The 12,792-nt window shown below is 43.1% G+C and overlaps 1 protein-coding gene across 2 annotated transcripts in view; it reads right to left on the bottom strand.

The window, feature by feature from the left end:
• The window catches only part of SLC8A1 (solute carrier family 8 member A1), a 317,474-nt gene that overhangs the window by 300,604 nt on the left and 4,078 nt on the right, over nt 1-12,792 (bottom strand). Inside the window, exon 1 of one of the 2 annotated variants that reach the window (XM_012808814.2) lies at nt 12,600-12,641. The exons of the other annotated variant lie outside the window; for it this stretch is intronic. The gene's annotated coding sequence lies outside the window, so the exon portion shown is untranslated. Of the gene's footprint in view, nt 1-12,599; nt 12,642-12,792 lie in introns of those variants that run through there. 2 annotated transcript variants of the gene reach the window in all.

Here is a 12,792-nt window from a genome sequence, read left to right as displayed (position 1 = left end):
GGCTGCAACCAAACGTGAGCAGAGGTCAGTATCAGACTGAAAATCAATGTCCGTGGTAGCTGGTAGCTGGGGGAAAGGATATATGTGAGTCAGGCAGAACTTCAGGCTGGAGAAAATGATCTTCAGAATAAAGTGAGGACCTGGGGACCTGTCATTTTTCTCAGCACCTGGGTATGGGTTTTCCTACACCAGCTCAGGCTTGCTGATTTTATCTGCTCTGTTAAGGGAGTCCTAAGACTGGATATACTCAAGAGGTATATCGTCCCCTTTGAGTAAAATTAAAAAGCATCCAACACCCGCCAAAGATCACCCCCACCAGAGAGGCCCTATAGAAGGGAAAGAGCACCAAGAATTTAAATTTATAAATATTAATTATGCATACTAACACATATTTATGGATAGAAGGAAGAAAAATGGAAAAGAAAGAGAGAGCCTTCCAATACAAAAGAAATGAAGAATTCAGAGGGAAGATGCTCTGATAACAGAGGGCTCCGGGTTTGTTCGGTCAGTCTAGTCCTCAGATTCACTGTGCCAGGACCACAGAGCAGGGCGTAAGGACCCCACTGGGGCAGGCAGTAAAGACAGAAATCACTGGCTGAGCATTTGCTTTGTCCCAGGTTGCTGATAACTCTGCATTCCCTGTCCCTACCTTTCTGACAATACTGCAAAAAGGGTAAATTAATAGCTATTTTACAAATGAATAAAAATAAACGGTTCATAAAAGTAGATTGGCTTAACTCACACAGGGTGGAATGACAGAACCAGGATTTTGACACAGGCATTTTGAATTACACCACAATGATTTCCAAAATGGCAGGACGTTTTTTGCTTATTTTTACTACATAGTAAACAATGCTGTTCTTTGGAGACAAAGACCTTCCTATTTAAGTCTCTTCCCTCCCATGACGTCCCTCCTTCCCACCTGAAGGAATGTGTGTAAGTTGACTTATCTCATTAAGGACTCTGCGTGTTTTCCACTCCGGTCTCAGGCCTCCCCACCCCTCAAGCAACAGTTTTGTAAACACTCAGATTCATCATGTAGCAAGGGAAAGATGATCCACGTGGGGGATCATCAGCTGAAGTCTGAGGTCTGAAATCACTCCAAAGCATGTAACCAACTCAAGGTTTTTCCACTTGGTCAGGAGAAAAGAAAATGGAGAAAGAAATTCTACCGGCCAGCAAGCAAAGCTGCTCACGAACTGACTGCCTTGGGGTCAAGCTTTTCTTTATGTTATTAAATGTAATTGTAAACTGGTAAGTGATCCAAAGTAATGCAAGAACAACACATTCATTCATGGTTTCATCAGCCCAGCTTTGCTCAGCTACTCATATGTGCCAGATAATTGTGTCACAAAGGAGAGTAAGAAATATTTCCCAAGAAGCTTGTATTCTAGTAAGGCACTGCTAGAGTTGAGAAGTGAGCACCCTTGGTGGAAGACAGAGTTCTTCCACTATTAGAGAAATGCAGAAGAGACTTCTTGGAATTTGAACGTTGGCCCTGAACATTCAAATATGCCGTCTATTCCCAGGTTGATTTACCTAGGCTTTTGGGTTAACATAACCAGAGCTCTAGAAACCTCAGACTGCTCAGCCTATGGGCCTGTAATGAAGAGATTTCAAGTATAATGAGCTCCAGGAGTCAGGGTCTTGGAGCTGCTTCCCTGCAATCAGTGAATCTTTCAAGGTCCTCTTGATGGGCAATATTAACTAGGTAAGATAAAAAATTGTTCACCATCGACCAGGAAGAGAAAGAGCAACCATTTTGATCTTACACACTAAAAAGGAATGAGGTCATATGCATGCTTTTATATCTAGGTCACCAGAAAAAGATTACCTACCTAAAAATATGTTCCCCACTATTCAGTTGACATTTTACTTTGAGAAATGTGTACATATAGAAAATTTTGAGCCTGCTCTATATTTCTAGTTCTGGTGGGTGTGGACCCTTCATTTTTTAATCCCTTGGAATGGCCTTTATATGCAAAGCATCATAACAGACACTACAGTCTCCAAATGACAGTTATTCAAATGACCATTAATACTTGGAAGAATATGAGAAATACAATAAAAGGAGTGGATTACAAGGATAACAAAAGCTGGAGAGAGTGAGAGAACATTCTAGAAGGAACAAATGATGCAAATAGAGGCATAGAGCTGTGCTTCTCCAACTAAGAATCATCTGGCAAACTCACTGAAACACAGTTAATGGTGCCCTCCCATATATATTGTTGAGGATCCTCTAAATTTGAAATTTAACAAGGGCTACAGGTAATTCTGATGTAGGTGCTCTCAGCACTGCCCTTTGAGAAGTATGGGGCATACTTTGAGGTATAAGGGGGGAAACTAAGGAGAGAAGGAGAGGGATAGAACTGGCACCAGGTAGAGGCATGTTGAGCAAACAGCCTGGAGCACAAAGCACCTCAATGAGGGGGTTGAATAAAGGCAGTGCCTCTACCACTAGTAACAGGTTGGTGTGAAATGGGATGTCAGACGGGCTTCACTTCTCACAGCCTGAGACTCAAGGAAGGAAGAAAATACAACACCCCTAAGTGGGTGTGTGTCTGGGAGATGGGAGAATGGAGATAAGCCAAGGATGAACCGTAATAAGGAGGTCGCAGGAGCTCCAAAAGAGGAGATTGGGCCGCTGCAAGTAATTGATGAAGTACTTACTTGATAACACGGCAGGTTAGTTCTGCTTTCTGAAGCAGAAACATGCACGGTTTGCCAGGACACTACACTGGCAGGTGGCAAGGACTCAGGATAAACGGACATCGTCAGAGACCTATCCAGTTTCCGTACCTAAGCCTTAAGTAGCAGTAGAACATATGCAGAAATATGAACCCCAAACTGGAAGGCTCACGTGGTGAGGAAAGCTGGGCTCTTTAAATTATAGCTTCTTCAGAAGGCATCACCTACCCTCCCTACTCACTTCAAGTCTAGAGTAAATCTTTGTACTTACTCCTTCTGCTGTCTAGACTGCCTCTTGTCAGGGGGGATGTTTAATATAGAATCCAATTGCAAGTTGTGTGATAGGAACATACAGAATGATTTTTTTTTCTTTTTTACAAAAAAAAAAAATCCTTTTTAACAAGGAAAATGCTGGTTATGTGAGCAGAGGCTGGTAAATTTCATCAGCTTTTTTTCCCTGAGTCATGAAGCTTCATCTTCAAGTAGATGGTTTTTCAAGAGAGGAAGGGAACCCTTCCAACTTGAGATCTCCAAGTCTTTCACATTTTTCCATATAGTCTCAAATTAGAGTCCTTGAAAGAAGATGCTCTGGAGAAGAGCAGAAGTAGGAAGTAAAAAGAAATATGAAAACCAAAGTCAAGTCGATAGATGACCGTGTGATGGTGACCCTCCACCAGTATTCTGTGCTACAATTTCCTGAAGTCCAGACATATACTCAGTGACATGGCTCTAACACCAAGTGCCTATGTACATGAAACCAATAGATGTTAGAATGGAAGTCAGCCTAGAAAGAAACTAGTCAAATTCTATATTTTGAGGAATAAATGGAGTGTTGGTGGCCTATAGGAAAACAAAATCTTTACAAAATGGGGGGCACAGTTTATAAAACATACAGTTTTTCTATTAGATGGGTTATCCAGTGACTATATGAATACGTTCTTTAAACCAAATCTATATACCTGTATTTGAAGCATTATTTAAATAGTAAATGCTATGGCTTTAATGTGACTAGCTAGACTGTAACTACTAGATTATTGTCTTTTTATGACGGGTGAGGATTGTGACAGATGTAGATTCATCTATCACAGGTAATCCTGAGTGGGGGACATTGAAAAAGGTAGGGAAAATTAAGTCTATGGAAAAATAAATACTATTTAATTATTTTAAAAACAAGTGAAGACAATCTCTTAATCTGCTATTAAGCCTTCACTTACATATGGATTGTATTCCTCAGTATCAGTGAGAAGGCATTCATTCACTCATTCATTCATTCATCCAACAATTACTGAACGCCTGTGATGTGTCTGGCACTGTATGAGGTATCGCAGCTAGAACCATGAGATAGACTAGATCTCATTCCTCTTGAAATGTATTATCTAATCAGGAAGACAGACAACAGATGTTAATTTAAATTATTACCAAAAAATCATAAGTATTAACTACGTACAATGTTATGAAGGAAAAACAGACCTATGAGAGTAAGTAACAGAGGACCTGCCCCGTAGGGTATTAGGGAAGGCTCTGCCAAAAAAAATAAGTTCTGCACTGAAATTTAAGAAACCAGGCAAAAGGTCATTGGAGTGCAAGGCCTTAGGCTGACACGTTTTTATCCTTCCCTGCCTTAGGATTATTCACACACCTACCTTCTTAGATACGCTGGGGTATGAGATCATGTTTGAGAAAGACTGCAAATAGCTGCTGTAATTTATACGAGCTTTTTTCCCTCTGAGGTCAGAGCCATTCAACCACGTTAATTGCATTCTCCACACCCCTGGGGTCAAGGTGGTAGATGGAAACATCGCTTGCCCAGAGGCCAAAAGAAGTAAGTGCTGCTTTCAGCGCTGTTAATCAGGTGTAAGTCCTTGGAGTAGTCAATTTCCTTCTCTCACCCTCACCTGTGAAACTGGGGCATTCTGCTAACAATTTGCATCAGTGATAGTCTAAACCCTCGTTTTGTAGTCAAGGTCATCCATAACACAGCACCTGTCTGTCTTTACACGTTTACTGTCAGTCAACCTATTAGCTGGGAGTCACATGAGGTGCTACGGGAAAATGACCCAAATGTATACTACATTTTCCTGCTGCTTTTAGACCTGTCTTCCATGATCCATCTCAATTGTGAAATTTCCCCCTAGAGCAGTGGTTCACAACCTTCCTAATTCTGTGGCCCTTTAATATAGTTCCTGTGGGTCACAACCCACAGTTTGAGAACCACTGCCCTATGGCAATGTTTTTGTTTCAAGGAAGGTCCTTAAGAATCCGCTAACTTCACCTCCCCTCACCCTTTCTGCCAACAAGAAAACTAAGGCCCCAATAACTTAAAAGACCTTTCAAAGCCACACATCTCAGAAATGATAGAGCTAGTCTCTAAAACGTAGTGGTTCTCAACCTGTGGGTCGCGACCCCTTTGGGGGGGTCAAACAACCCTTTCACATGGGTCACCTAATATCAGATATTTACATTATGATTCATAACAGTAGCAAAAATTACAGTTATGAAGTACCAACGAAAATAATTTTATGGTTGGAGGTCACCACAGCATGAGGAACTGTATTAAAGGGTCTTGGCCTTAGGAAGGCCAATGGTTGGGGGTCACCACAGCATGAGGAACTGTATTAAAGGGTCTTGGCCTTAGGAAGGTTGAGAACTACTGCTCCAAAACAAGATCTCTGAGTTTCTAGACCATCTCTCTTCACACTACACCAACTCCAGGTTCCAGGACTCCCCACCCCCAATGATGCTGCATCTGTGTCTCTCTCAGTCTCTATTGTGCCCTCGGGAATTGGCAAACTGTGATCAGTGGCCTAAATTCAGCCTATCATCTGTTCTTGTAAGGCCCACAAAATTAAAATGTTTTTATATTTTTAAATGATTGGGAAAATAGAACATTTCATGACATGAAAATTATGTGATGTTCGAGTTCAGTGCCTATAAATAACATTTTATGGAACACAGCCCTGCCCATTCATTTACATATTGTCTGTGGCCGCTTTCTTGTTACAACAGTGGAGTCGAATAGCTGTGACAAGCCCTATGGTCCACAAAGCCAAAAATGTTCACTACACAGCCATTCAGAAAACAGCGTCCTGATCTTTGGTATATGTCATGCTGAGTGTGCCTACCTTCCTTCCCCTGCCAATAACAATCCCCTCCTCCGCAAACACGTAACGTTTTCATGTACAGGTAGACAGGCAGGGGGAAGGTATGCTCTCTCACTACTTATAAGTCAACTCTGTTAAGCACTCATGTGCCAGAAATTGTTCCAAATGTTTTACTAGTATTAATTTATTATTCCTCACAGAACCTCATAAAGCTTTTTGCTATTGTTATTACCATTTCATAGATGAGGAAGTGAGCACAGAGAAGTTAAGGGACTTGCGTAACGTCAACTACACCATCTGTTGAATTCCACCCAATGTTATAACCACCATGAATATTTCAGCTGACCTCAGAGAAATTTAGTCTGAGAACCTAAGGTCCCTTCGATTTGTTCATCAATATCCTCAAACTAGAGGAGAAGTTATAATTCTCTTCCCATTCTGAAGAATCCTTATCAGAAATCAAGGGATCTATGAGGTCAAACAACACAGACACATTTCTGGAGGTCTTCTATACAGTCCAAAGAAAAGGAGATGTGACTTGGGCCAAATAACCCCAGGGTCAGAGATCTGGATTTCTCTATCTCTTATCTTACTCTTGTAAAGTTATCTAATTTGATATGGCCTCCTTTTGCATATTTGTAAAAAGCAAAAATAAAAACAAACCTAGATGTAGCCTGATGTTTCCTCTTTTGCTGATGGTGGTAGTGAGCAGCAAAGCCACTGACAACGAGAACCTCTTCGAGCCACTGATGCTGCATGTCCAGGGGAAGAAAGCCAGGAAAGCGTCAGGGGGAAAGAGCCAGGGACTCTGCCTGCCTAACACCAACTCACAAATTTCAACTCGGGGGGGCCTATATTCCCCAGCATTTGAAGGATTTTTGGAAGAGTGACTTAGAATTTCTGAAAAACGTTGATGGAGACATCTCTCACAGTTGGGGCTCTAACACAGTCTACAACAGAAATTTAGGTTCATGTGTGGATGCCGAGACATGGAGCAGAGCAGAGAGCACAAGGGTAGCCCTGGGGCCTGTGCCTCAGGGGGAAGTGGAAGAATGAGAATTTAGAGAACTTCACAAAGCTCAAGGGAAAAAGCACCAGAGCCATTTGGTGTTAAACAGATAAACAAAAACACCTGTAATGGTATGGGAACAATCATCACCAAATTCAAGGGAGGAGCAAGCTGGCAGGTGGTTTGTACCCTGAATCACTATAGCGCCTCTCCTTCAAGGCTGTGCTGAAGTTCCTCCTAAACGTTGGTTTCAACTTTAAATTACATGTTTGCAATGGTTCATGCTATCATTTGTTCCAGATCCACAGTTCCTGCACCGTCCTGACTGGAACACAGAATGGATTGGAAGGGTCTAGAAATGGCCCTAACACTGCTCCAGGGGTATCCTTGTCATACATTAGCTGGGGCTGGGTGATATGTTTCAGAAGAGGCTAGGCCTTTGTTTTCAAAATCCTTTCACTTTTTGTGAGTAAATTAAAACATCTCCTTCTCCTTAAAGCCATGTCCAATGTTCTCTCCTTTCTTTTAATGCAGGCAGCACTTTGCTCAGTGGTGGTGCCGTGATCGATCTCAGTTACCCTGTATTTCACGTGCAGGTGTTCTAGTTCACAAAATCCCCCAACGCACTGTACACAGAGCATAGCTTTGGACGGACTCTCTTACTAGCCATCATTCACTGATCCTTGGACAAGTTATTTAACTGAACACAGAGCATGGCTTTGGACAGCCTCTTGTACTAGCCATCATTTACTGATCCTTGGACAAGTTATTTAACTGAACCATAGTCTTTATCCTTATATCAGGATAATGATAATTCCTTGTAGGACAACACTCATGGCATTAAATGAGGAAATATACATATACCAGACTATTCCCTAGCACATAATAAGCACTCAACAAATGTCAAATAACTTTGCTCCATCACCTGCATTCTCTGAAACACTTAGCAGGGGGCCTTCAATACACAATACGTACCCTGGGTGGGTTGAAGTAAATTGCTGAATCACTGACTTGTCTGTTTGTTTGACTTCCTCTCATATGAGATTCAACCTAAAAATTATTAATTATTCTGATTTCACATGCAGTAACATCTACAAAGTGAGTACTCTTTCCGTATTTCTTTCAAAAAATTAAATAACTCTGATATTTACATTTATTTTCCTAGATGTATTGCATGTACAAAAAACCCATTTGTCCAAATTGATGTCACACTAGCATTTTCTAGGTTACTGGTACAGATACGTATTCCAAAATGGCATAGTAGAATCCACTCAAAATTTTAAGGCTATTATTTCATGCTAGAGGAAATATTTTGCCCATTTCTCAGAAGACTACATTTCAAGAAAGTGCATATTTTCAAGAAAGTATCAAAGTTTTGTTACCTTCACTGTCCCAGAATAAAATTTCTGAGAGTTTATCTTTGCCTCTGTCTGGCTAGTCTACTCCCACTCACCAACAGCCCCGTGTCCAGCCACACACACCTCTCCCCTCTGTCCACCTGAAGGGCTCTGTGAAGGCAATAACTGGGCAGCAACCTAGTCTTGAACTTCTTTTACTTCCTTTACGACTTCCTGTGTTCCAGGCCCTCAGGATTTCGATCTGTCAGCTGATCTGGTAAACCATCCCAAGTTAAAAAATAAACATCTGCTAATGGTTTGTGAGAAATAGTGGTGGCTCCGTCTTAGGTAATATCATTGTTATTTCATTTGGGACTACCAGACAGAATTTCCTTATTCAAATGAGTGGCTCTAATAGTGAGAATTCCAGATCCTGTATTGGCCAGTGGGTAAATGCTTTAAACCTGGGAATATTTTGCCCATCCTCAGATCACTTTTATAGACTGCTGCTTACCATGAACTTGCCCTTGATCACAAAAACATTTTCTTTGCTTCAGCTACTACTCAGGGCTTTTCTTCTGCTATCTGTTCTCCTCTTTCTCCTGAAATTGGCTAGAAAGTCTCAGGTAAGGTAAAAAATGTAATTCCCTTAAACCTCTGCATGTCTTGTTACTGCCTATACTCTTGGCTGGGCAGATCAAAGAGCAGCTGGAAATGCAGATATAAAACAGAGTTCAAAACGGAATTGCCCTCAAATAGTACCCACCAAAAACACTTGAGTCACCAAGAGCAGCGAGCAACTGTCTTTCCAGTTGAGTCAACACTCTGGAAAAAGGTAGCAGGTCTAATTTGCATTCTTGATAAAAACTCACCAATAAAAGTTTACCCTAGGAGCCCCAGTTTGGGAAATGGGCTGTTTAATTTACAAAATCATCAAGAATCTGATAACTGATTAGTTTAGGTCTTCAAAATATGTGTAAAATGTCATTTTCTGATGTATGTGTGTGCATAAGAGGCTAGGGAAGGAGAGAGGAAGAGAGACAGGGAAATGAGAGAGAGAGGAGTCCCACTGCATATCCCTGAGTCCACATCAAAATCTCTAAGGCAGACCTTGAAAGCTCACATTCCCAGAATTTAGTCCATCCCAGTGGGTCAGAAAACAACTGACATTCACTTCCACTAAATTTCAGCTATTGTCTCCAAGAGAAGGAAATTATTTTGTTGAAAGAGAAAAGTGGATACAGCTAGTTCTACACCCCATTGACTTGGTTAGCCATAAAATTAGAGCCAAATGATAGACAGCTAAGGGAGTTATGAGGATGGTAGATGGGATTCTGGACTCTACAGAAGCCAGGGAGAATATCTGCCACAAGAGGGAGCAGTAGAATATGGTCAGAGGGGAGATTATTTGGTAGAGGTTAGGATGCGGGGTGTAGGACATAATAGGACCTCTAGCTATGAGATGGGAGGATACTGGGTGGTGATTTAGCAAGGGACATTTATTCTTGGAGGTGAAAAAAAGGATGAAAGCACCAGGAAGAAGAGAGAAGTAACAGCACTTTGACTCCTAAATTCTTGGCAAATATAAAGTGACAATTTAATTTTTATTTGAAAGCAACATACATACATACTGAATAAAAAACATATAACATATGTGATCTAAGATCCTCTTTTATGCATGTATTCATTTTTCCAGACTGGATTTCAATTTCAGTTTGGATCTTCTTTACTTCTGTGCTGATAGGGCAGACTGCTTCCTACAAAAGGCTCGTCTCACTGAATCGCAACAGGAAAATCAGATGTTAATAACCCCCAAAAGCACTTACTTTGAGACCACCGCATCCATGAGCTACATGAATGCCTTGGCATGCTTGTTAAAGGGGGAATGCAACTTCGTTGGCTCTGCAGAGTTTTTCTCATCATTTATTTTTTCAAAGGAATAGATTAAGTACTAAGAGGGAAGGGATCATGCATTTAGTTTGTAAGATAAATAAAAGTCTATTTTTGTCTGGTAAAAAGCATGTTAAATATAGTTTGTTAACAAATGCTGAAGCTCTCTTGGAATATATTTTTTTTATTTTTTCAAAACATAGTAAGCTTAAGAGAGCAATTAACATGATTCCTGCAAATGGTCCTGTAGGTGTTACTGACTGTGCCTCACCTTCCTTTTGTGATTTCATATTGGAGTTAAAGCACTGTTACTCCTAGGCTCTGTCTTCCCCTTCAGGGCTGGCAAAAGGGTTATCTACTTAATCTTAATCCTAAATGATACAGTAGAAACTGTTAAATAGTAATAATAAAGTAAACAGATAGGTAGGTAAATAGCACAGCCTTCACGTCCTTTTAGTTCATTACTCTCCTCTTACAGCCCTGAGACGCTTCCAAGACAGAGTAGATTCAGTCTGATTGTCACGGACACTCTTCCATCCTCTGCAGCCCTGCACAGCTCAACAGTGAATAATGGTTTACCTCTGTCTGGTCCTTTTTGTTGTTGTTCTTCTAGGAATTAATCGTTCCATTTTTAATAAAACACAACAGCCATTTGGGGGGGGGGGGACAGGGCTCCTTTTCTAGTGAGGGAAATCTCAGTTGAAGAGCCCTGACATCCGAATGGAATCCTTCAAGCAGGGAGAATTTGTAAAACGAAACCATTTAAGAACACACATCTTGCCTCTTGATGAAATAAGTGGGTCCTCCCCCACCTTCTCACTCACAAGGCCCCAAAGATGGAGCTGGCTCTCCCTTCCTTCTTTCTGCTTTTACACCCGCCTAACCTCCCCATTAAGCAAGTTTGGCAAACCCAGAGAGCTAAATCCAAGTGACACAGGATTTGAAAGGGGAACCTAAAACCCTATCAACCCCCTTCCAGCTTTGTCTTCTTATCTGAAATGAATGAAACATCTAGATTCATTTTCCTCCTTCCCCTCCTGACTCGCTGCAGGAGTAGCTGTGGGAGAGAAAGAGAAAGCATGTGTGTGTGGCGTGGGGTGTGGGGTGTGTGCATGCGTGCTGGGGGTGCATGACGAGGGGGAGGTATACTTTCAGAATTCCTTTCTGGTTGCTCCTCCTTTCCCCTAGGAATTCTTCACACAAGTCCCTGATTGTGGATGCTCAAATGCTCCCATCTGAAGTCACTCAAGCAACGCCTTTAACCAGATCCGACCAGAAATCTCCACCTACTCAGCTAGAGGCTCCTCCATGATCAGGACGCCTGTACTGTCTTCGCCACATCTGTCATCTTTTAAAAAGCTTCTTCCACTACACCTCCCACTGATATCCTTTTTTCTCTTTTTAGTCTTTACACCTCCAGCAGGACAAAGTTTGTATTGTCATATTCACAACCACTAGTAGCTGACTAGCAGGAGAGGCAGAGAGCGCCTTCAGGGGAGGCAGGCTCAGCGGGTTAACAAGACACCGACTTTCTTTCCAGTGACTGCGGAAGACGCGCACATTGCTCTCTTTCGAAAAAAAAATTTTTTTCTTTGTTAAATTTGATCACCTCTGCTCTCAACCCATCCATTGTCACTTGGTCTGGAGAGGGAAATACGAATTGCCAGCCCAAGCCATTCATCAAATAGCAACAGAATCCATGGGGGGGGGGGGAGGACTTAAAGAATCAAGGATGCACATTTACTGTCTTTTCAAAAGCATCGCCTGGGCGGATTCGGTTTCCTTTAGCCGACTGCCCAACTATGAGACCTCCCTCTTCTTCATTAAGGAGGAGCCAAAAAGGATATCTTCCCATCTCAGAACACAGACCATTTCCCCAAGAGCCAGCAGAGCTCCAGAGACAGCTAACGCAGCGGCAAAGTTCCCTTCAAATCTCTCGGGGAAAGATGCCTGTGTGTGCAGAATCCCCACCGCACACCACCGCACAGTGCCCACAGGAGTGGACCCTCCGGCCCACTCCCTCCCCACACATTTCTTCCTTCCGTCTCCCCTGGGCCCCGACCACACCTCCCTCCTCACCGCAGTTCTTGGTGAAAGAGCACCCGGTGCCGACTGGAAAAGAGAGGTTCACAAGCGTGGCCTTGGGGAAGACCCCAGGGATTGCCGGGAGCGAGAATGACCGCGGAGAGGAGCCCGGTGCGTGGGGACGCCTGGATCCCCAGCAAGGCTGCATTCCGGGTGGACTTAGCTCTTCGCGCCCTGAATCCTCCCGGCCGGGCGCCGTGCAGGGCGCAGCATCTCTCCTGGGCAGCCCTTGTCTTTCTCCAGCAGGCTGCACTGGCTGGCAGGCAGGCACCCTCACGCCCAGACGCACCAGCCCGAGCAATTTCACTCTGCGAGAAGCGCGGACACCCAGAAAAATGTGCAGACGCGCGCACCCCACACAAACACACACACGCAATTTAGAGCGGTTGTTTGCCAAAGCGCAGGGACGCGCAGCATTATGTACCCAAACGGAAAACAGTTCGCGCGATCTGACCCAATCCCTTCTGCCTGTCCATCATGAGATCCTACCTGGCGTGGGGAGTGTGAATGGATTCTTCCCCCAGTTCCTCCGCGCTAGTAGGAAATACACTGCACTTCCTCCTTTTAAATAGCTCGCGATCAGGAAGAGGTCGCTCCCATCTTCGGGGGAAGCACAAAGCAGGCGGCGGGCAGACTCCCGTGCAGCGCCGGCGCGAGCGGGAGCGGCGGCGGGCAGCCGAGC

This window comes from Otolemur garnettii, unplaced genomic scaffold, assembly GCF_000181295.1.
Source record: "Otolemur garnettii isolate 467f Iridium unplaced genomic scaffold, OtoGar3 scaffold00095, whole genome shotgun sequence".
Classification (NCBI taxonomy): Eukaryota; Metazoa; Chordata; class Mammalia; order Primates; family Galagidae; genus Otolemur; species Otolemur garnettii.
The sequence above is the reverse complement of the archived record's forward strand: the minus strand, read 5'-3'. Positions and strand labels throughout refer to the sequence as shown.